The 23,684-nt window shown below is 42.0% G+C and overlaps 10 non-coding genes across 10 annotated transcripts; all 10 read left to right on the top strand.

Moving 5' to 3' along the window:
- Nucleotides 1–3,531: 3,531 nt before the first annotated feature.
- Nucleotides 3,532–3,617, top strand: LOC147707706 (small nucleolar RNA SNORD103/SNORD85). Its single transcript, XR_015296802.1, has one exon. It is a non-coding gene; the product is annotated as a small nucleolar RNA SNORD103/SNORD85 (small nucleolar RNA).
- A 622-nt stretch (nucleotides 3,618–4,239) lies between these two features.
- On the top strand, nucleotides 4,240–4,307 carry LOC147707705 (small nucleolar RNA SNORD50). Its single transcript, XR_015296833.1, has one exon. It is a non-coding gene; the product is annotated as a small nucleolar RNA SNORD50 (small nucleolar RNA).
- Nucleotides 4,308–8,195: 3,888 nt separating this feature from the next.
- Nucleotides 8,196–8,281, top strand: LOC147707704 (small nucleolar RNA SNORD103/SNORD85). Its single transcript, XR_015296813.1, has one exon. It is a non-coding gene; the product is annotated as a small nucleolar RNA SNORD103/SNORD85 (small nucleolar RNA).
- Nucleotides 8,282–8,903: 622 nt separating this feature from the next.
- LOC147707703 (small nucleolar RNA SNORD50) lies at nucleotides 8,904–8,971 on the top strand. Its single transcript, XR_015296832.1, has one exon. It is a non-coding gene; the product is annotated as a small nucleolar RNA SNORD50 (small nucleolar RNA).
- Nucleotides 8,972–12,859: 3,888 nt separating this feature from the next.
- Nucleotides 12,860–12,945, top strand: LOC147707702 (small nucleolar RNA SNORD103/SNORD85). Its single transcript, XR_015296801.1, has one exon. It is a non-coding gene; the product is annotated as a small nucleolar RNA SNORD103/SNORD85 (small nucleolar RNA).
- A 622-nt stretch (nucleotides 12,946–13,567) lies between these two features.
- On the top strand, nucleotides 13,568–13,635 carry LOC147707701 (small nucleolar RNA SNORD50). The gene has a single exon (XR_015296831.1). It is a non-coding gene; the product is annotated as a small nucleolar RNA SNORD50 (small nucleolar RNA).
- A 3,888-nt stretch (nucleotides 13,636–17,523) lies between these two features.
- LOC147707700 (small nucleolar RNA SNORD103/SNORD85) lies at nucleotides 17,524–17,609 on the top strand. The gene has a single exon (XR_015296800.1). It is a non-coding gene; the product is annotated as a small nucleolar RNA SNORD103/SNORD85 (small nucleolar RNA).
- Nucleotides 17,610–18,231: 622 nt separating this feature from the next.
- LOC147707699 (small nucleolar RNA SNORD50) lies at nucleotides 18,232–18,299 on the top strand. The gene has a single exon (XR_015296830.1). It is a non-coding gene; the product is annotated as a small nucleolar RNA SNORD50 (small nucleolar RNA).
- Nucleotides 18,300–22,187: 3,888 nt separating this feature from the next.
- On the top strand, nucleotides 22,188–22,273 carry LOC147707698 (small nucleolar RNA SNORD103/SNORD85). Its single transcript, XR_015296799.1, has one exon. It is a non-coding gene; the product is annotated as a small nucleolar RNA SNORD103/SNORD85 (small nucleolar RNA).
- Nucleotides 22,274–22,895: 622 nt separating this feature from the next.
- On the top strand, nucleotides 22,896–22,963 carry LOC147707697 (small nucleolar RNA SNORD50). The gene has a single exon (XR_015296829.1). It is a non-coding gene; the product is annotated as a small nucleolar RNA SNORD50 (small nucleolar RNA).
- Nucleotides 22,964–23,684: the final 721 nt, after the last annotated feature.

The raw sequence follows: 23,684 nt of genomic DNA, 5'->3' as shown, positions 1-23,684 counted from the left end.
AAATTGAATGCTCCACAGAATGTCAAAAACTTGCAGTTCTCTTTTGTCACAGTCATACTCCCTATCTTTCAGCACCCCGTGAATTCCTGTTAATATCCTGTTGTATTCCTCGACACTATAGGCATGAATCAAACCATCGTCCAGGAAAGCTTGTACTGGCTGGAGATTTTGAAATCTGTACATTAGCTTTGTAAAATAGTAGTCACAAATGTGGGTCGGCATGGTATACGCAAATATTTATAAGCACCAAATGGCGTAACAGAGGTAGTTAAGAATTGGCTTCAAGTATCATTTGATGAAGTGCTGCATTAAGTTCTATTGTAAAATAACCGGCATCCCTCAGCATGCCTATCATTTCCTGTATTTTGGAAATCGAATGATGTTCAGTAACTATATTCTTGGTGAGTGAGCGCCAACCTGCACACAATCTTATTTAGACACCCCTCCTTTTGCCCACTTTAGGACAGCGGAAATCAACTGTGCTACATCAACAGGCTTAATAATGTCTTGCACACATAAATCACCTAAAAGCTGCCTCGACTCACCCCTAAGATTGAGTTTCACATTTCCCTTCTTATGTTTGACAGGATGGCGCCTTACTGCAAAATTGTGTGCTCAAACCGTTTGCTACAACCTACTTTGACAAAGAAAACCTCTCCAAAACAGTTCAAAATATGACACTCATCCATCCGCCCCATCAGAATCGATGGGCTATCTGTACCTGGTGCGGACCCTAATCTACCCTGATTAACCCATCCAATTAGGTCTCTACTGTCACTCGCTATGTAAACTTTTGTGTAAGTACCACTGTCCTTAATCTCCTCAGCAGTCTTCATATAGCCGTAAGTAATGATACGTGCTCACCAAACACTTCATTTTTAATATATGAAGCCTTCAGGAGCTCATTTGCCGGAACTTCTGTAAAACTGTATTCCGATAAAATAGTTACAAGTAAACCCAAATCAGTCATAACTCTTTATCTACTGTTAACGCCAGTTTTGACATTCTTTCACTCACATGATTTATTTTCTCCTTTATGTGACTTACTCTCACTGAGTTATGTGCCTTAAACACACTTTTAAAAGTGTCCTGATATTTTGCACTTCTTTCCCACTGCTGGACCAGCGGAATTGCTTCCCTCGTGTCCTTGAACCACATCTTGAATAGATATCTCCCTCTCCCTTCCTTTTGTATATGACTTTTCTCTAACTCACAACATTGACAGTAGGGTGAATCAATTGTGCTCTTTCTTGCAATGGCCAGAGCAGGTAACATTAACTTCTCAAACCCCTTGGCTGTTCATACATATTCTCTCAGGGGCTGGACTTTTGTCTACAGAGTAATCTTTTATGAAGATTATTAAAATAAGTATTCATCTCAATTTGGTCTCTGAGATCTTGGTCTGTGCAGTTTCCAAATTCACTGTGTAGCAGCCCGGAATCCTTAGTGCAGCCATATATTTGTCATTATTTTCCTGCTTTCCTTGTTTCTACTAAAAGTTATGCGCTTCTACTTCGAAACGTGATCCTCCTTAAAGTGCCATTTCTTTCGATTCACAGCTTCAGTGTACTCGTGTCGTCTGCCAAATTCAGCTGGGATCGGCTCAGCTTCTGGTAAGTGTTCACATTTGTTTGGCCCTCATTACCCAATGAAATAAAACAGTGTTTCAAATGACTTTCTATCAATTTCTACCTAATGAGGATTGAAAACTCTGTGCCATTGTTTTCACTTAATGTTTTTCTTACCTGGATTTTGGAAAACTGCGGTAGGCGGTTGCACACTCTGCGACGTTGCCATGGTTAGGCCTACAGTATCTCCTTAGCTTTATCTTCCACTTTGTCAAAATAACTGACACCAGTTTGCAATTTCTACAAAACTGTGCACAGTGCTGTTCATTTCTTATATCCTGATAGCTTTTAGGCCAGTAAAGAATACTTGAATATTTTCTTTGTTCCAATTTCAGTTAACGCTGGCCTTTTGTGACCAGTGAATGTTTTGTGTCCGCGATTTATCTGCTAAACCGAAAAGGACCACTGCATCTTCTCACCATGCGTGGGGACCTAACCGCATTCTATGTACTCTACGTCAGGCACAGCCGTTGCATGCTGTGATGGGTCAGCCTGACCTTGATTGACCAGCATGTTACTGCTTTGGCTAGCCTCATTTGAACAGTATGTTAGATAGCCACAGCCCTCCTCCCTTTTTTGCTCTGCCCGGTAGTGTCTATCCTGCTCCAAATGTCTGCCGCCCACTGCACTAGCTCTGAAGCTAGTTCTTTTGGTTGGTCACTTCCATTAACTTTACACAACAGGACTCAAAACCGCTGCTATTCATTGCCAAAAATATCTGGTGATCTACACTTACAAGCAAATTGACCATTCAGAAAAAAAATCTGAGTCTTGTGGTGGGTTTGTAAAGTTGTTCTCTCATAGTTAAGTAAATGCTATAAAGCCATAAAACTGCCACAGAAGAATACAATAATTTTCTTTTGTTCACCAAAATAATTGCAGTGTTTGCATCCAAGGGGAAATATAATCACTAAACTGCATACTTAAACTTCTCTAGCCACTCGGATGAATTGTCATTTTGAGTTTTTCTCCTTTGCAGTTAACCCACTAACAAGTGTCAACCTTTCAGCGCAAGAGGCGATATTGTGCTGCATGTCCATTAGATTATGCTGCACCAAATTCCGTACCATGGGACCAGATCCAAGACTGGGTGGGAATAATAGAGAGAAGAATGTAAGGATTGCACCCTTACTTCCACCCCTGCACCAGGCCTTCCTGAAGCATGGAGGCTACAAGACCCACCATGGTGCTCCCATGTAACCCCTGTACTCCATGACCTGTCTGTAATCTGCCTCTTGGTGCAACCAGACCCCAAGCCTTCAGAAGAGGGAGAAGGCCAAAGGGGAAAATGGCACACCCAGACATTGCCTTATGTGACTGATTTGTGTCGCAGTGCAGTTAAAACCGAGAACGCAATTTTGAAAGCGAGTGTTGATTGGCTGTTAGCACGGGCATGGGGCTTCTCTTGACTTTGTGAACCTCTGTAGTTGCTTATTGACTGGTGAGCTTTATGACCTGTCTGTTTTTTGGCATGTCAAACCACCAGATACTCTTTTCCATCCTTCACGATTAGGCTATTATGGTCCAGTTAGTTCACAGCGTGTGCAAAGTAATTGAGCTTGAGTTTTCATGTTTAGCTTGTAGGCTACATTTTTCAGAGGTACCTCCTGTAGGTGCTGCTCTTTTATCTGGTAAGCATTGAGCTCCCCTTCATTTGATACTCTGCTATTCCTTTCCCCCAGCCTTTGTGCCCTCGTCCAACTGAGTAGGGTGTCTGACCTGTTTCAGTGCTCCCCATAATTCATCTTACTTCGAATTGCAGGTTGAGAGTACCTTTCAGTTGTTCCTGTGTGTCTTGATGGATTGTAGTGCCAATGTCTTAACCAGTGCTCATTCCTGCTTTTTGGTCAAATGTTGTGGTCCTCGTTCCTTGTCACCACTGACTGCTGCCTCTACAGGCTCCTCTGGCGATGATGATACACTTGCCCTCACTGAGAACGAGTGTTCAATAATGAGAAACCTATCATGTACTCATAAATCTGAGCTGGACAGACGCCCATGCATCATATTGCAGGCAGCTAAAAGTGACTTGGTGTTTTTGCAAGAGAGCTTCGTAAGTGGGGCTACAGGAGGGACCGTGGAACTCTTCTCCTCTTGCAGGCTGTTAAGATTTGCTATACTTTTCAGCTCCGGTGAGGTAGAGACTCGAGTGGGTGAAGAATGATGTACTGCTTCTTTCAGGTTATCTTACTAAATAGTGCTTAACATACTGTGCCTTCGCTTTTAGGAATGATGGCCCGAAGAATGCTGCTGTTATCTCGGCTACCCTCCAAAAAGGTGAGGAACTATTTTCAAGCAGGCGTCAGTTAGACTTTGTAGCTTAAATGTCTTTTATTGTGCAACTTGATGTCCTTCTTGCGTTGTCTTACTAAGACTTGGATCTTTGTATGCTGTGGGACCTATGTACATGCTATAGCTTAACTCTTGATATTGGGTGAACTTGTGAGGTCGGTGTTTTGTGGGCCATGCTATCTATTTGAAAAGACCGATTTGTCTGTAGTGCTTCTAAGAAGCACAGATGCATTGTCTGACCGAAGATGGTCATACAGATGCTGCATTCTAAAAGTATGCTTCGCTCCTCCACATGTGGTGTAAGGTTTAAAATCAGTCTGATTAATGATGAGACAATCCCGAACCTGACTTTATGAAGAGAACTCGTACGGATCTGACTCCTGAAATCAGATTGCCATTCCACATATGATTATTGCTTGCTGATTGCAACTAAAGTTGAGCATATTTATAGATCGGATATGGTGGTTCTTGTAAAAATGGGGCAATATTTAGATCTAAATTGAGCTTTTAAAGGATTATACACTTCATGCAGCGAAAATTGCTGCATGTTTTTCTTTGTACTCCTCACATGTAGAAGCTATCAAATGGCCCCTGTGGTTTTCCATGCCAAGTAAATATATTGTGGGATTTAACTCTAGCACTTGTCCCAAATAATATGCACTCATTTGTATGAACAATCTTAGTTGATCTTTGTAAATCGTACAGGGTCCCTCAGTTACTGCTTCCACCAAACCTCCAAATTGAATGCTCCACAGAATGTCAAAAACTTGCAGTTCTCTTTTGTCACAGTCATACTCCCTATCTTTCAGCACCCCGTGAATTCCTGTTAATATCCTGTTGTATTCCTCGACACTATAGGCATGAATCAAACCATCGTCCAGGAAAGCTTGTACTGGCTGGAGATTTTGAAATCTGTACATTAGCTTTGGAAAATAGTAGTCACGAATGTGGGTCGGCATGGTATACGCAAATATTTATAAGCACCAAATGGCGTAACAGAGGTAGTTAAGAGTTGAGAATTGGCTTCAAGTATCATTTGATGAAGTGCTGCATTAAGTTCTATTGTAAAATAACCGGCATCCCTCAGCATGCCTATCATTTCCTGTATTTTGGAAATCGAATGATGTTCAGTAACTATATTCTTGGTGAGTGAGCGCCAACCTGCACACAATCTTATTTAGACACCCCTCCTTTTGCCCACTTTAGGACAGCGGAAATCAACTGTGCTACATCAACAGGCTTAATAATGTCTTGCACACATAAATCACCTAAAAGCTGCCTCGACTCACCCCTAAGATTGAGTTTCACATTTCCCTTCTTATGTTTGACAGGATGGCGCCTTTCTGCAAAATTGTGTGCTCAAACCGTTTGCTACAACCTACTTTGACAAAGAAAACCTCTCCAAAACAGTTCAAAATATGACACTCATCCATCCGCCCCATCAGAATCGATGGGCTATCTGTACCTGGTGCGGACACTAATCTACCCTGATTAACCCATCCAATTAGGTCTCTACTGTCACTCGCTATGTAAACTTTTGTGTAAGTACCACTGTCCTTAATCTCCTCAGCAGTCTTCATATAGCCGTAAGTAATGATACGTGCTCACCAAACACTTCATTTTTAATATATGAAGCCTTCAGGAGCTCATTTGCCAGAACTTCTGTAAAACTGTATTCCGATAAAATAGTTACAAGTAAACCCAAATCAGTCATAACTCTTTATCTACTGTTAACGCCAGTTTTGACATTCTTTCACTCACATGATTTATTTTCTCCTTTATGTGACTTACTCTCACTGAGTTATGTGCCTTAAACACACTTTTAAAAGGGTCCTGATATTTTGCACTTCTTTCCCACTGCTGGACCAGCGGAATTGCTTCCCTCGTGTCCTTGAACCACATCTTGAATAGATATCTCCCTCTCCCTTCCTTTTGTATATGACTTTTCTCTAACTCACAACATTGACAGTAGGGTGAATCAATTGTGCTCTTTCTTGCAATGGCCAGAGCAGGTAACATTAACTTCTCAAACCACTTGGCTGTTCATACATATTCTCTCAGGGGCTGGACTTTTGTCTACAGAGTAATCTTTTATGAAGATTATTAAAATAAGTATTCATCTCAATTTGGTCTCTGAGATCTTGGTCTGTGCAGTTTCCAAATTCCCTGTGTAGCAGCCCGGAATCCTTAGTGCAGCCATATATTTGTCATTATTTTCCTGCTTTCCTTGTTTCTACTAAAAGTTATGCGCTTCTACTTCGAAACGTGATCCTCCTTAAAGTGCCATTACTTTCGATTCACAGCTTCAGTGTACTCGTGTCGTCTGCCAAATTCAGCTGGGATCGGCTCAGCTTCTGGTAAGTGTTCACATTTGTTTGGCCCTCATTACCCAATGAAATAAAACAGTGTTTCAAATGACTTTCTATCAATTTCTACCTAATGAGGATTGAAAACTCTGTGCCATTGTTTTCACTTAATGTTTTTCTTACCTGGATTTTGGAAAACTGCGGTAGGCGGTTGCACACTCTGCGACGTTGCCATGGTTAGGCCTACAGTATCTCCTTAGCTTTATCTTCCACTTTGTCAAAATAACTGACACCAGTTTGCAATTTCTACAAAACTGTGCACAGTGCTGTTCATTTCTTATATCCTGATAGCTTTTAGGCCAGTAAAGAATACTTGAATATTTTCTTTGTTCCAATTTCAGTTAACGCTGGCCTTTTGTGACCAGTGAATGTTTTGTGTCCGCGATTTATCTGCTAAACCGAAAAGGACCACTGCATCTTCTCACCATGCGTGGGGACGTAACCGCATTCTATGTACTCTACGTCAGGCACAGCCGTTGCATGCTGTGATGGGTCAGCCTGACCTTGATTGACCAGCATGTTACTGCTTTGGCTAGCCTCATTTGAACAGTATGTTAGATAGCCACAGCCCTCCTCCCTTTTTTGCTCTGCCCAGTAGTATCTATCCTGCTCCAAATGTCTGCCGCCCACTGCACTAGCTCTGAAGCTAGTTCTTTTGGTTGGTCACTTCCATTAACTTTACACAACAGGACTCAAAACCGCTGCTATTCATTGCCAAAAATATCTGGTGATCTACACTTACAAGCAAATTGACCATTCAGAAAAAAAATCTGAGTCTTGTGGTGGGTTTGTGAAGTTGTTCTCTCATAGTTAAGTAAATGCTATAAAGCCATAAAACTGCCACAGAAGAATACAATAATTTTCTTTTGTTCACCAAAATAATTGCAGTGTTTGCATCCAAGGGGAAATATAATCACTAAACTGCATACTTAAACTTCTCTAGCCACTCGGATGAATTGTCATTTTGAGTTTTCCTCCTTTGCAGTTAACCCACTAACAAGTGTCAACCTTTCAGCGCAAGAGGCGATATTGTGCTGCTTGTCCATTAGATTATGCTGCACCAAAGTCCGTACCATGGGACCAGATCCAAGACTGGGTGGGAATAATAGAGAGAAGAATGTAAGGATTGCACCCTTACTTCCACCCCTGCACCAGGCCTTCCTGAAGCATGGAGGCTACAAGACCCACCATGGTGCTCCCATGTAACCCCTGTACTCCATGACCTGTCTGTAATCTGCCTCTTGGTGCAACCAGACCCCAAGCCTTCAGAAGAGGGAGAAGGCCAAAGGGGAAAATGGCACACCCAGACATTGCCTTATGTGACTGATTTGTGTCGCAGTGCAGTTAAAACCGAGAACGCAATTTTGAAAGCGAGTGTTGATTGGCTGTTAGCACGGGCATGGGGCTTCTCTTGACTTTGTGAACCTCTGTAGTTGCTTATTGACTGGTGAGCTTTATGACCTGTCTGGTTTTTGGCATGTCAAACCACCAGATACTCTTTTCCATCCTTCACGATTAGGCTATTAGGGTCCAGTTAGTTCACAGCGTGTGCAAAGTAATTGAGCTTGAGTTTTCATGTTTAGCTTGTAGGCTACATTTTTCAGAGGTACCTCCTGTAGGTGCTGCTCTTTTATCTGGTAAGCATTGAGCTCCCCTTCATTTGATACTCTGCTATTCCTTTCCCCCAGCCTTTGTGCCCTCGTCCAACTGAGTAGTGTGTCTGACCTGTTTCAGTGCTCTCCATAATTCATCTTACTTCGAATTGCAGGTTGAGAGTACCTTTCAGTTGTTCCTGTGTGTCTTGATGGATTGTAGTGCCAATGTCTTAACCAGTGCTCATTCCTGCTTTTTGGTCAAATGGTGTGGTCCTCGTTCCTTGTCACCACTGACTGCTGCCTCTACAGGCTCCTCTGGCGATGATGATACACTTGCCCTCCCTGAGAACGAGTGTTCAATAATGAGAAACCTATCATGTACTCATAAATCTGAGCTGGACAGACGCCCATGCCTCATATTGCAGGCAGCTAAAAGTGACTTGGTGTTTTTGCAAGAGAGCTTCGTAAGTGGGGCTAAAGGAGGGACCGTGGAACTCTTCTCCTCTTGCAGGCTGTTAAGATTTGCTATACTTTTCAGCTCCGGTGAGGTAGAGACTCGAGTGGGTGAAGAATGATGTACTGTTTCTTTCAGGTTATCTTACTAAATAGTGCTTAACATACTGTGCCTTCGCTTTTAGGAATGATGGCCCGAAGAATGCTGCTGTTATCTCGGCTACCCTCCAAAAAGGTGAGGAACTATTTTCAAGCAGGCGTCAGTTAGACTTTGTAGCTTAAATGTCTTTTATTGTGCAACTTGATGTCCTTCTTGCGTTGTCTTACTAAGACTTGGATCTTTGTATGCTGTGGGACCTATGTACATGCTATAGCTTAACTCTTGATATTGGGTGAACTTGTGAGGTCGGTGTTTTGTGGGCCATGCTATCTATTTGAAAAGACCGATTTGTCTGTAGTGCTTCTAAGAAGCACAGATGCATTGTCTGACCGAAGATGGTCATACAGATGCTGCATTCTAAAAGTATGCTTCGCTCCTCCACATGTGGTGTAAGGTTTAAAATCAGTCTGATTAATGATGAGACAATCCCGAACCTGACTTTATGAAGAGAACTCGTACGGATCTGACTCCTGAAATCAGATTGCCATTCCACATATGATTATTGCTTGCTGATTGCAACTAAAGTTGAGCATATTTATAGATCGGATATGGGGGTTCTTGTAAAAATGGGGCAATATTTAGATCTAAATTGAGCTTTTAAAGGATTATACACTTCATGCAGCGAAAATTGCTGCATGTTTTTCTTTGTACTCATCACATGTAGAAGCTATCAAATGGCCCCTGTGGTTTTCCATGCCAAGTAAATATATTGTGGGATTTAACTCTAGCACTTGTCCCAAATAATATGCACTCATTTGTATGAACAATCTTAGTTGATCTTTGTAAATCGTACAGGGTCCCTCAGTTACTGCTTCCACCAAACCTCCAAATTGAATGCTCCACAGAATGTCAAAAACTTGCAGTTCTCTTTTGTCACAGTCATACTCCCTATCTTTCAGCACCCCGTGAATTCCTGTTAATATCCTGTTGTATTCCTCGACACTATAGGCATGAATCAAACCATCGTCCAGGAAAGCTTGTACTGGCTGGAGATTTTGAAATCTGTACATTAGCTTTGGAAAATAGTAGTCACGAATGTGGGTCGGCATGGTATACGCAAATATTTATAAGCACCAAATGGCGTAACAGAGGTAGTTAAGAGTTGAGAATTGGCTTCAAGTATCATTTGATGAAGTGCTGCATTAAGTTCTATTGTAAAATAACCGGCATCCCTCAGCATGCCTATCATTTCCTGTATTTTGGAAATCGAATGATGTTCAGTAACTATATTCTTGGTGAGTGAGCGCCAACCTGCACACAATCTTATTTAGACACCCCTCCTTTTGCCCACTTTAGGACAGCGGAAATCAACTGTGCTACATCAACAGGCTTAATAATGTCTTGCACACATAAATCACCTAAAAGCTGCCTCGACTCACCCCTAAGATTGAGTTTCACATTTCCCTTCTTATGTTTGACAGGATGGCGCCTTTCTGCAAAATTGTGTGCTCAAACCGTTTGCTACAACCTACTTTGACAAAGAAAACCTCTCCAAAACAGTTCAAAATATGACACTCATCCATCCGCCCCATCAGAATCGATGGGCTATCTGTACCTGGTGCGGACCCTAATCTACCCTGATTAACCCATCCAATTAGGTCTCTACTGTCACTCGCTATGTAAACTTTTGTGTAAGTACCACTGTCCTTAATCTCCTCAGCAGTCTTCATATAGCCGTAAGTAATGATACGTGCTCACCAAACACTTCATTTTTAATATATGAAGCCTTCAGGAGCTCATTTGCCGGAACTTCTGTAAAACTGTATTCCGATAAAATAGTTACAAGTAAACCCAAATCAGTCATAACTCTTTATCTACTGTTAACGCCAGTTTTGACATTCTTTCACTCACATGATTTATTTTCTCCTTTATGTGACTTACTCTCACTGAGTTATGTGCCTTAAACACACTTTTAAAAGGGTCCTGATATTTTGCACTTCTTTCCCACTGCTGGACCAGCGGAATTGCTTCCCTCGTGTCCTTGAACCACATCTTGAATAGATATCTCCCTCTCCCTTCCTTTTGTATATGACTTTTCTCTAACTCACAAAATTGACAGTAGGGTGAATCAATTGTGCTCTTTCTTGCAATGGCCAGAGCAGGTAACATTAACTTCTCAAACCACTTGGCTGTTCATACATATTCTCTCAGGGGCTGGACTTTTGTCTACAGAGTAATCTTTTATGAAGATTATTAAAATAAGTATTCATCTCAATTTGGTCTCTGAGATCTTGGTCTGTGCAGTTTCCAAATTCCCTGTGTAGCAGCCCGGAATCCTTAGTGCAGCCATATATTTGTCATTATTTTCCTGCTTTCCTTGTTTCTACTAAAAGTTATGCGCTTTTACTTCGAAACGTGATCCTCCTTAAAGTGCCATTACTTTCGATTCACAGCTTCAGTGTACTCGTGTCGTCTGCCAAATTCAGCTGGGATCGGCTCAGCTTCTGGTAAGTGTTCACATTTGTTTGGTCCTCATTACCCAATGAAATAAAACAGTGTTTCAAATGACTTTCTATCAATTTCTACCTAATGAGGATTGAAAACTCTGTGCCATTGTTTTCACTTAATGTTTTTCTTACCTGGATTTAGGAAAACTGCGGTAGGCGGTTGCACACTCTGCGACGTTGCCATGGTTAGGCCTACAGTATCTCCTTAGCTTTATGTTCCACTTTGTCAAAATAACTGACACCAGTTTGCAATTTCTACAAAACTGTGCACAGTGCTGTTCATTTCTTATATCCTGATAGCTTTTAGGCCAGTAAAGAATACTTGAATATTTTCTTTGTTCCAATTTCAGTTAACGCTGGCCTTTTGTGACCAGTGAATGTTTTGTGTCCGCGATTTATCTGCTAAACCGAAAAGGACCACTGCATCTTCTCACCATGCGTGGGGACGTAACCGCATTCTATGTACTCTACGTCAGGCACAGCCGTTGCATGCTGTGATGGGTCAGCCTGACCTTGATTGACCAGCATGTTACTGCTTTGGCTAGCCTCATTTGAACAGTATGTTAGATAGCCACAGCCCTCCTCCCTTTTTTGCTCTGCCCGGTAGTGTCTATCCTGCTCCAAATGTCTGCCGCCCACTGCACTAGCTCTGAAGCTAGTTCTTTTGGTTGGTCACTTCCATTAACTTTACACAACAGGACTCAAAACCGCTGCTATTCATTGCCAAAAATATCTGGTGATCTACACTTACAAGCAAATTGACCATTCAGAAAAAAAATCTGAGTCTTGTGGTGGGTTTGTAAAGTTGTTCTCTCATAGTTAAGTAAATGCTATAAAGCCATAAAACTGCCACAGAAGAATACAATAATTTTCTTTTGTTCACCAAAATAATTGCAGTGTTTGCATCCAAGGGGAAATATAATCACTAAACGGCATACTTAAACTTCTCTAGCCACTCGGATGAATTGTCATTTTGAGTTTTCCTCCTTTGCAGTTAACCCACTAACAAGTGTCAACCTTTCAGCGCAAGAGGCGATATTGTGCTGCTTGTCCATTAGATTATGCTGCACCAAAGTCCGTACCATGGGACCAGATCCAAGACTGGGTGGGAATAATAGAGAGAAGAATGTAAGGATTGCACCCTTACTTCCACCCCTGCACCAGGCCTTCCTGAAGCATGGAGGCTACAAGACCCACCATGGTGCTCCCATGTAACCCCTGTACTCCATGACCTGTCTGTAATCTGCCTCTTGGTGCAACCAGACCCCAAGCCTTCAGAAGAGGGAGAAGGCCAAAGGGGAAAATGGCACACCCAGACATTGCCTTATGTGACTGATTTGTGTCGCAGTGCAGTTAAAACCGAGAACGCAATTTTGAAAGCGAGTGTTGATTGGCTGTTAGCACGGGCATGGGGCTTCTCTTGACTTTGTGAACCTCTGTAGTTGCTTATTGACTGGTGAGCTTTATGACCTGTCTGGTTTTTGGCATGTCAAACCACCAGATACTCTTTTCCATCCTTCACGATTAGGCTATTAGGGTCCAGTTAGTTCACAGCGTGTGCAAAGTAATTGAGCTTGAGTTTTCATGTTTAGCTTGTAGGCTACATTTTTCAGAGGTACCTCCTGTAGGTGCTGCTCTTTTATCTGGTAAGCATTGAGCTCCCCTTCATTTGATACTCTGCTATTCCTTTCCCCCAGCCTTTGTGCCCTCGTCCAACTGAGTAGTGTGTCTGACCTGTTTCAGTGCTCCCCATAATTCATCTTACTTCGAATTGCAGGTTGAGAGTACCTTTCAGTTGTTCCTGTGTGTCTTGATGGATTGTAGTGCCAATGTCTTAACCAGTGCTCATTCCTGCTTTTTGGTCAAATGTTGTGGTCCTCGTTCCTTGTCACCACTGACTGCTGCCTCTACAGGCTCCTCTGGCGATGATGATACACTTGCCCTCACTGAGAACGAGTGTTCAATAATGAGAAACCTATCATGTACTCATAAATCTGAGCTGGACAGACGCCCATGCATCATATTGCAGGCAGCTAAAAGTGACTTGGTGTTTTTGCAAGAGAGCTTCGTAAGTGGGGCTAAAGGAGGGACCGTGGAACTCTTCTCCTCTTGCAGGCTGTTAAGATTTGCTATACTTTTCAGCTCCGGTGAGGTAGAGACTCGAGTGGGTGAAGAATGATGTACTGTTTCTTTCAGGTTCTCTTACTAAATAGTGCTTAACATACTGTGCCTTCGCTTTTAGGAATGATGGCCCGAAGAATGCTGCTGTTATCCCGGCTACCCTCCAAAAAGGTGAGGAACTATTTTCAAGCAGGCGTCAGTTAGACTTTGTAGCTTAAATGTCTTTTATTGTGCAACTTGATGTCCTTCTTGCGTTGTCTTACTAAGACTTGGATCTTTGTATGCTGTGGGACCTATGTACATGCTATAGCTTAACTCTTGATATTGGGTGAACTTGTGAGGTCGGTGTTTTGTGGGCCATGCTATCTATTTGAAAAGACCGATTTGTCTGTAGTGCTTCTAAGAAGCACAGATGCATTGTCTGACCGAAGATGGTCATACAGATGCTGCATTCTAAAAGTATGCTTCGCTCCTCCACATGTGGTGTAAGGTTTAAAATCAGTCTGATTAATGATGAGACAATCCCGAACCTGACTTTATGAAGAGAACTCGTACGGATCTGACTCCTGAAATCAGATTGCCATTCCACATATGATTATTGCTTGCTGATTGCAACTAAAGTTGAGCATATTTATAGATCGGATATGGTGGTTCTTGTAAAAATGGGGCAATATTTAGATCTAAATTGAGCTTTTAAAGGATTATACACTTCATGCAGCGAAAATTGCTGCATGTTTTTCTTTGTACTCATCACATGTAGAAGCTATCAAATGGCCCCTGTGGTTTTCCATGCCAAGTAAATATATTGTGGGATTTAACTCTAGCACTTGTCCCAAATAATATGCACTCATTTGTATGAACAATCTTAGTTGATCTTTGTAAATCGTACAGGGTCCCTCAGTTACTGCTTCCACCAAACCTCCAAATTGAATGCTCCACAGAATGTCAAAAACTTGCAGTTCTCTTTTGTCACAGTCATACTCCCTATCTTTCAGCACCCCGTGAATTCCTGTTAATATCCTGTTGTATTCCTCAACACTATAGGCATGAATCAAACCATCGTCCAGGAAAGCTTGTACTGGCTGGAGATTTTGAAATCTGTACATTAGCTTTGTAAAATAGTAGTCACGAATGTGGGTCGGCATGGTATACGCAAATATTTATAAGCACCAAATGGCGTAACAGAGGTAGTTAAGAATTGAGAATTGGCTTCAAGTATCATTTGATGAAGTGCTGCATTAAGTTCTATTGTAAAATAACCGGCATCCCTCAGCATGCCTATCATTTCCTGTATTTTGGAAATCGAATGATGTTCAGTAACTATATTCTTGGTGAGTGAGCGCCAACCTGCACACAATCTTATTTAGACACCCCTCCTTTTGCCCACTTTAGGACAGCGGAAATCAACTGTGCTACATCAACAGGCTTAATAATGTCTTGCACACATAAATCACCTAAAAGCTGCCTCGACTCACCCCTAAGATTGAGTTTCACATTTCCCTTCTTATGTTTGACAGGATGGCGCCTTTCTGCAAAATTGTGTGCTCAAACCGTTTGCTACAACCTACTTTGACAAAGAAAACCTCTCCAAAACAGTTCAAAATATGACACTCATCCATCCGCCCCATCAGAATCGATGGGCTATCTGTACCTGGTGCGGACCCTAATCTACCCTGATTAACCCATCCAATTAGGTCTCTACTGTCACTCGCTATGTAAACTTTTGTGTAAGTACCACTGTCCTTAATCTCCTCAGCAGTCTTCATATAGCCGTAAGTAATGATACGTGCTCACCAAACACTTCATTTTTAATATATGAAGCCTTCAGGAGCTCATTTGCCGGAACTTCTGTAAAACTGTATTCCGATAAAATAGTTACAAGTAAACCCAAATCAGTCATAACTCTTTATCTACTGTTAACGCCAGTTTTGACATTCTTTCACTCACATGATTTATTTTCTCCTTTATGTGACTTACTCTCACTGAGTTATGTGCCTTAAACACACTTTTAAAAGTGTCCTGATATTTTGCACTTCTTTCCCACTGCTGGACCAGCGGAATTGCTTCCCTCGTGTCCTTGAACCACATCTCGAATAGATATCTCCCTCTCCCTTCCTTTTGTATATGACTTTTCTCTAACTCACAACATTGACAGTAGGGTGAATCAATTGTGCTCTTTCTTGCAATGGCCAGAGCAGGTAACATTAACTTCTCAAACCCCTTGGCTGTTCATACATATTCTCTCAGGGGCTGGACTTTTGTCTACAGAGTAATCTTTTATGAAGATTATTAAAATAAGTATTCATCTCAATTTGGTCTCTGAGATCTTGGTCTGTGCAGTTTCCAAATTCACTGTGTAGCAGCCCGGAATCCTTAGTGCAGCCATATATTTGTCATTATTTTCCTGCTTTCCTTGTTTCTACTAAAAGTTATGCGCTTCTACTTCGAAACGTGATCCTCCTTAAAGTGCCATTTCTTTCGATTCACAGCTTCAGTGTACTCGTGTCGTCTGCCAAATTCAGCTGGGATCGGCTCAGCTTCTGGTAAGTGTTCACATTTGTTTGGCCCTCATTACCCAATGCAATAAAACAGTGTTTCAAATGACTTTCTATCAATTTCTACCTAATGAGGATTGAAAACTCTGTGCCATTGTTTTCACTTAATGTTTTTCTTACCTGGATTTTGGAAAACTGCGGTAGGCGGTTGCACACTCTGCGACGTTGCCATGGTTAGGCCTACAGTATCTCCTTAGCTTTATCTTCCACTTTGTCAAAATAACTGACACCAGTTTGCAATTTCTACAAAACTGTGCACAGTGCTGTTCATTTCTTATATCCTGATAGCTTTTAGGCCAGTAAAGAATACTTGAATATTTTCTTTGTTCCAATTTCAGTTAACGCTGGCCTTTTGTGACCAGTGAATGTTTTGTGTCCGCGATTTATCTGCTAAACCGAAAAGGACCACTGCATCTTCTCACCATGCGTGGGGACGTAACCGCATTCTATGTACTCTACGTCAGGCACAGCCATTGCATGCTGTGATGGGTCAGCCTGACCTTGATTGACCAGCATGTTACTGCTTTGGCTAGCCTCATTTGAACAGTATGTTAGATAGCCACAGCCCTCCGCCCTTTTTTGCTCTGCCCAGTAGTGTCTATCCTGCTCCAAATGTCTGCCGCCCACTGCACTAGCTCTGAAGCTAGTTCTTTTGGTTGGTCACTTCCATTAACTTTACACAACAGGACTCAAAACCGCTGCTATTCATTGCCAAAAATATCTGGTGACCTACACTTACAAGCAAATTGACCATTCAGAAAAAAAATCTGAGTCTTGTGGTGGGTTTGTAAAGTTGTTCTCTCATAGTTAAGTAAATGCTATAAAGCCATAAAACTGCCACAGAAGAATACAATAATTTTCTTTTGTTCACCAAAATAATTGCAGTGTTTGCATCCAAGGGGAAATATAATCACTAAACTGCATACTTAAACTTCTCTAGCCACTCGGATGAATTGTCATTTTGAGTTTTCCTCCTTTGCAGTTAACCCACTAACAAGTGTCAACCTTTCAGCGCAAGAGGCGATATTGTGCTGCTTGTCCATTAGATTATGCTGCACCAAAGTCCGTACCATGGGACCAGATCCAAGACTGGGTGGGAATAATAGAGAGAAGAATGTAAGGATTGCACCCTTACTTCCACCCCTGCACCAGGCCTTCCTGAAGCATGGAGGCTACAAGACCCACCATGGTGCTCCCATGTAACCCCTGTACTCCATGACCTGTCTGTAATCTGCCTCTTGGTGCAACCAGACCCCAAGCCTTCAGAAGAGGGAGAAGGCCAAAGGGGAAAATGGCACACCCAGACATTGCCTTATGTGACTGATTTGTGTCGCAGTGCAGTTAAAACCGAGAACGCAATTTTGAAAGCGAGTGTTGATTGGCTGTTAGCACGGGCATGGGGCTTCTCTTGACTTTGTGAACCTCTGTAGTTGCTTATTGACTGGTGAGCTTTATGACCTGTCTGGTTTTTGGCATGTCAAACCACCAGATACTCTTTTCCATCCTTCACGATTAGGCTATTAGGGTCCAGTTAGTTCACAGCGTGTGCAAAGTAATTGAGCTTGAGTTTTCATGTTTAGCTTGTAGGCTACATTTTTCAGAGGTACCTCCTGTAGGTGCTGCTCTTTTATCTGGTAAGCATTGAGCTCCCCTTCATTTGATACTCTGCTATTCCTTTCCCCCAGCCTTTGTGCCCTCGTCCAACTGAGTAGTGTGTCTGACCTGTTTCAGTGCTCCCCATAATTCATCTTACTTCGAATTGCAGGTTGAGAGTACCTTTCAGTTGTTCCTGTGTGTCTTGATGGATTGTAGTGCCAATGTCTTAACCAGTGCTCATTCCTGCTTTTTGGTCAAATGTTGTGGTCCTCGTTCCTTGTCACCACTGACTGCTGCCTCTACAGGCTCCTCTGGCGATGATGATACACTTGCCCTCACTGAGAACGAGTGTTCAATAATGAGAAACCTATCATGTACTCATAAATCTGAGCTGGACAGACGCCCATGCATCATATTGCAGGCAGCTAAAAGTGACTTGGTGTTTTTGCAAGAGAGCTTCGTAAGTGGGGCTAAAGGAGGGACCGTGGAACTCTTCTCCTCTTGCAGGCTGTTAAGATTTGCTATACTTTTCAGCTCCGGTGAGGTAGAGACTCGAGTGGGTGAAGAATGATGTACTGTTTCTTTCAGGTTCTCTTACTAAATAGTGCTTAACATACTGTGCCTTCGCTTTTAGGAATGATGGCCCGAAGAATGCTGCTGTTATCCCGGCTACCCTCCAAAAAGGTGAGGAACTATTTTCAAGCAGGCGTCAGTTAGACTTTGTAGCTTAAATGTCTTTTATTGTGCAACTTGATGTCCTTCTTGCGTTGTCTTACTAAGACTTGGATCTTTGTATGCTGTGGGACCTATGTACATGCTATAGCTTAACTCTTGATATTGGGTGAACTTGTGAGGTCGGTGTTTTGTGGGCCATGCTATCTATTTGAAAAGACCGATTTGTCTGTAGTGCTTCTAAGAAGCACAGATGCATTGTCTGACCGAAGATGGTCATACAGATGCTGCATTCTAAAAGTATGCTTCGCTCCTCCACATGTGGTGTAAGGTTTAAAATCAGTCTGATTAATGATGAGACAATCCCGAACCTGACTTTATGAAGAGAACTCGTACGGATCTGACTCCTGAAATCAGATTGCCATTCCACATATGATTATTGCTTGCTGATTGCAACTAAAGTTGAGCATATTTATAGATCGGATATGGTGGTTCTTGTAAAAATGGGGCAATATTTAGATCTAAATTGAGCTTTTAAAGGATTATACACTTCATGCAGCGAAAATTGCTGCATGTTTTTCTTTGTACTCATCACATGTAGAAGCTATCAAATGGCCCCTGTGGTTTTCCATGCCAAGTAAATATATTGTGGGATTTAACTCTAGCACTTGTCCCAAATAATATGCACTCATTTGTATGAACAATCTTAGTTGATCTTTGTAAATCGTACAGGGTCCCTCAGTTACTGCTTCCACCAAACCTCCAAATTGAATGCTCCACAGAATGTCAAAAACTTGCAGTTCTCTTTTGTCACAGTCATACTCCCTATCTTTCAGCACCCCGTGAATTCCTGTTAATATCCTGTTGTATTCCTCAACACTATAGGCATGAATCAAACCATCGTCCAGGAAAGCTTGTACTGGCTGGAGATTTTGAAATCTGTACATTAGCTTTGTAAAATAGTAGTCACGAATGTGGGTCGGCATGGTATACGCAAATATTTATAAGCACCAAATGGCGTAACAGAGGTAGTTAAGAATTGAGAATTGGCTTCAAGTATCATTTGATGAAGTGCTGCATTAAGTTCTATTGTAAAATAACCGGCATCCCTCAGCATGCCTATCATTTCCTGTATTTTGGAAATCGAATGATGTTCAGTAACTATATTCTTGGTGAGTGAGCGCCAACCTGCACACAATCTTATTTAGACACCCCTCCTTTTGCCCACTTTAGGACAGCGGAAATCAACTGTGCTACATCAACAGGCTTAATAATGTCTTGCACACATAAATCACCTAAAAGCTGCCTCGACTCACCCCTAAGATTGAGTTTCACATTTCCCTTCTTATGTTTGACAGGATGGCGCCTTTCTGCAAAATTGTGTGCTCAAACCGTTTGCTACAACCTACTTTGACAAAGAAAACCTCTCCAAAACAGTTCAAAATATGACACTCATCCATCCGCCCCATCAGAATCGATGGGCTATCTGTACCTGGTGCGGACCCTAATCTACCCTGATTAACCCATCCAATTAGGTCTCTACTGTCACTCGCTATGTAAACTTTTGTGTAAGTACCACTGTCCTTAATCTCCTCAGCAGTCTTCATATAGCCGTAAGTAATGATACGTGCTCACCAAACACTTCATTTTTAATATATGAAGCCTTCAGGAGCTCATTTGCCGGAACTTCTGTAAAACTGTATTCCGATAAAATAGTTACAAGTAAACCCAAATCAGTCATAACTCTTTATCTACTGTTAACGCCAGTTTTGACATTCTTTCACTCACATGATTTATTTTCTCCTTTATGTGACTTACTCTCACTGAGTTATGTGCCTTAAACACACTTTTAAAAGTGTCCTGATATTTTGCACTTCTTTCCCACTGCTGGACCAGCGGAATTGCTTCCCTCGTGTCCTTGAACCACATCTCGAATAGATATCTCCCTCTCCCTTCCTTTTGTATATGACTTTTCTCTAACTCACAACATTGACAGTAGGGTGAATCAATTGTGCTCTTTCTTGCAATGGCCAGAGCAGGTAACATTAACTTCTCAAACCCCTTGGCTGTTCATACATATTCTCTCAGGGGCTGGACTTTTGTCTACAGAGTAATCTTTTATGAAGATTATTAAAATAAGTATTCATCTCAATTTGGTCTCTGAGATCTTGGTCTGTGCAGTTTCCAAATTCACTGTGTAGCAGCCCGGAATCCTTAGTGCAGCCATATATTTGTCATTATTTTCCTGCTTTCCTTGTTTCTACTAAAAGTTATGCGCTTCTACTTCGAAACGTGATCCTCCTTAAAGTGCCATTTCTTTCGATTCACAGCTTCAGTGTACTCGTGTCGTCTGCCAAATTCAGCTGGGATCGGCTCAGCTTCTGGTAAGTGTTCACATTTGTTTGGCCCTCATTACCCAATGCAATAAAACAGTGTTTCAAATGACTTTCTATCAATTTCTACCTAATGAGGATTGAAAACTCTGTGCCATTGTTTTCACTTAATGTTTTTCTTACCTGGATTTTGGAAAACTGCGGTAGGCGGTTGCACACTCTGCGACGTTGCCATGGTTAGGCCTACAGTATCTCCTTAGCTTTATCTTCCACTTTGTCAAAATAACTGACACCAGTTTGCAATTTCTACAAAACTGTGCACAGTGCTGTTCATTTCTTATATCCTGATAGCTTTTAGGCCAGTAAAGAATACTTGAATATTTTCTTTGTTCCAATTTCAGTTAACGCTGGCCTTTTGTGACCAGTGAATGTTTTGTGTCCGCGATTTATCTGCTAAACCGAAAAGGACCACTGCATCTTCTCACCATGCGTGGGGACGTAACCGCATTCTATGTACTCTACGTCAGGCACAGCCATTGCATGCTGTGATGGGTCAGCCTGACCTTGATTGACCAGCATGTTACTGCTTTGGCTAGCCTCATTTGAACAGTATGTTAGATAGCCACAGCCCTCCGCCCTTTTTTGCTCTGCCCAGTAGTGTCTATCCTGCTCCAAATGTCTGCCGCCCACTGCACTAGCTCTGAAGCTAGTTCTTTTGGTTGGTCACTTCCATTAACTTTACACAACAGGACTCAAAACCGCTGCTATTCATTGCCAAAAATATCTGGTGACCTACACTTACAAGCAAATTGACCATTCAGAAAAAAAATCTGAGTCTTGTGGTGGGTTTGTAAAGTTGTTCTCTCATAGTTAAGTAAATGCTATAAAGCCATAAAACTGCCACAGAAGAATACAATAATTTTCTTTTGTTCACCAAAATAATTGCAGTGTTTGCATCCAAGGGGAAATATAATCACTAAACTGCATACTTAAACTTCTCTAGCCACTCGGATGAATTGTCATTTTGAGTTTTCCTCCTTTGCAGTTAACCCACTAACAAGTGTCAACCTTTCAGCGCAAGAGGCGATATTGTGCTGCTTGTCCATTAGATTATGCTGCACCAAAGTCCGTACCATGGGACCAGATCCAAGACTGGGTGGGAATAATAGAGAGAAGAATGTAAGGATTGCACCCTTACTTCCACCCCTGCACCAGGCCTTCCTGAAGCATGGAGGCTACAAGACCCACCATGGTGCTCCCATGTAACCCCTGTACTCCATGACCTGTCTGTAATCTGCCTCTTGGTGCAACCAGACCCCAAGCCTTCAGAAGAGGGAGAAGGCCAAAGGGGAAAATGGCACACCCAGACATTGCCTTATGTGACTGATTTGTGTCGCAGTGCAGTTAAAACCGAGAACGCAATTTTGAAAGCGAGTGTTGATTGGCTGTTAGCACGGGCATGGGGCTTCTCTTGACTTTGTGAACCTCTGTAGTTGCTTATTGACTGGTGAGCTTTATGACCTGTCTGGTTTTTGGCATGTCAAACCACCAGATACTCTTTTCCATCCTTCACGATTAGGCTATTAGGGTCCAGTTAGTTCACAGCGTGTGCAAAGTAATTGAGCTTGAGTTTTCATGTTTAGCTTGAAGGCTACATTTTTCAGAGGTACCTCCTGTAGGTGCTGCTCTTTTATCTGGTAAGCATTGAGCTCCCCTTTATTTGATACTCTGCTATTCCTTTCCCCCAGCCTTTGTGCCCTCGTCCAACTGAGTAGTGTGTCTGACCTGTTTGAGTGCTCCCCATAATTCATCTTACTTCGAATTGCAGGTTGAGAGTACCTTTCAATTGTTCCTGTGTGTCTTGATGGATTGTAGTGCCAATGTCTTAACCAGTGCTCATTCCTGCTTTTTGGTCAAATGTTGTGGTCCTCGTTCCTTGTCACCACTGACTGCTGCCTCTACAGGCTCCTCTGGCGATGATGATACACTTGCCCTCACTGAGAACGAGTGTTCAATAATGAGAAACCTATCATGTACTCATAAATCTGAGCTGGACAGACGCCCATGCATCATATTGCAGGCAGCTAAAAGTGACTTGGTGTTTTTGCAAGAGAGCTTCGTAAGTGGGGCTAAAGGAGGGACCGTGGAACTCTTCTCCTCTTGCAGGCTGTTACGGTTTGCTATACTTTTCAGCTCCGGTGAGGTAGAGACTCGAGTGGGTGAAGAATGATGTACTGTTTCTTTCAGGTTATCTTACTAAATAGTGCTTAACATACTGTGCCTTCGCTTTTAGGAATGATGGCCCGAAGAATGCTGCTGTTATCTCGGCTACCCTCCAAAAAGGTGAGGAACTATTTTCAAGCAGGCGTCAGTTAGACTTTGTAGCTTAAATGTCTTTTATTGTGCAACTTAATGTCCTTCTTGCGTTGTCTTACTAAGACTTGGATCTTTGTATGCTGTGGGACCTATGTACATGCTATAGCTTAACTCTTGATATTGGGTGAATTTGTGAGGTCGGTGTTTTGTGGGCCATGCTATCTATTTGAAAAGACCGATTTGTCTGTAGTGCTTCTAAGAAGCACAGATGCATTGTCTGACCGAAGATGGTCATACAGATGCTGCATTCTAAAAGTATGCTTCGCTCCTCCACATGTGGTGTAAGGTTTAAAATCAGTCTGATTAATGATGAGACAATCCCGAACCTGACTTTATGAAGAGAACTCGTACGGATCTGACTCCTGAAATCAGATTGCCATTCCACATATGATTATTGCTTGCTGATTGCAACTAAAGTTGAGCATATTTATAGATCGGATATGGTGGTTCTTGTAAAAATGGGGCAATATTTAGATCTAAATTGAGCTTTTAAAGGATTATACACTTCATGCAGCGAAAATTGCTGCATGTTTTTCTTTGTACTCATCACATGTAGAAGCTATCAAATGGCCCCTGTGGTTTTCCATGCCAAGTAAATATATTGTGGGATTTAACTCTAGCACTTGTCCCAAATAATATGCACTCATTTGTATGAACAATCTTAGTTGATCTTTGTAAATCGTACAGGGTCCCTCAGTTACTGCTTCCACCAAACCTCCAAATTGAATGCTCCACAGAATGTCAAAAACTTGCAGTTCTCTTTTGTCACAGTCATACTCCCTATCTTTCAGCACCCCGTGAATTCCTGTTAATATCCTGTTGTATTCCTCGACACTATAGGCATGAATCAAACCATTGTCCAGGAAAGCTTGTACTGGCTGGAGATTTTGAAATCTGTACATTAGCTTTGTAAAATAGTAGTCACGAATGTGGGTCGGCATGGTATACGCAAATATTTATAAGCACCAAATGGCGTAACAGAGGTAGTTAAGAATTGAGAATTGGCTTCAAGTATCATTTGATGAAGTGCTGCATTAAGTTCTATTGTAAAATAACCGGCATCCCTCAGCATGCCTATCATTTCCTGTAT

Source organism: Lissotriton vulgaris, chromosome 6 (genome assembly GCF_964263255.1).
Source record: "Lissotriton vulgaris chromosome 6, aLisVul1.2, whole genome shotgun sequence".
Classification (NCBI taxonomy): domain Eukaryota; kingdom Metazoa; phylum Chordata; class Amphibia; order Caudata; family Salamandridae; genus Lissotriton; species Lissotriton vulgaris.
This window is presented reverse-complemented; position numbering and strand designations above follow the sequence as displayed.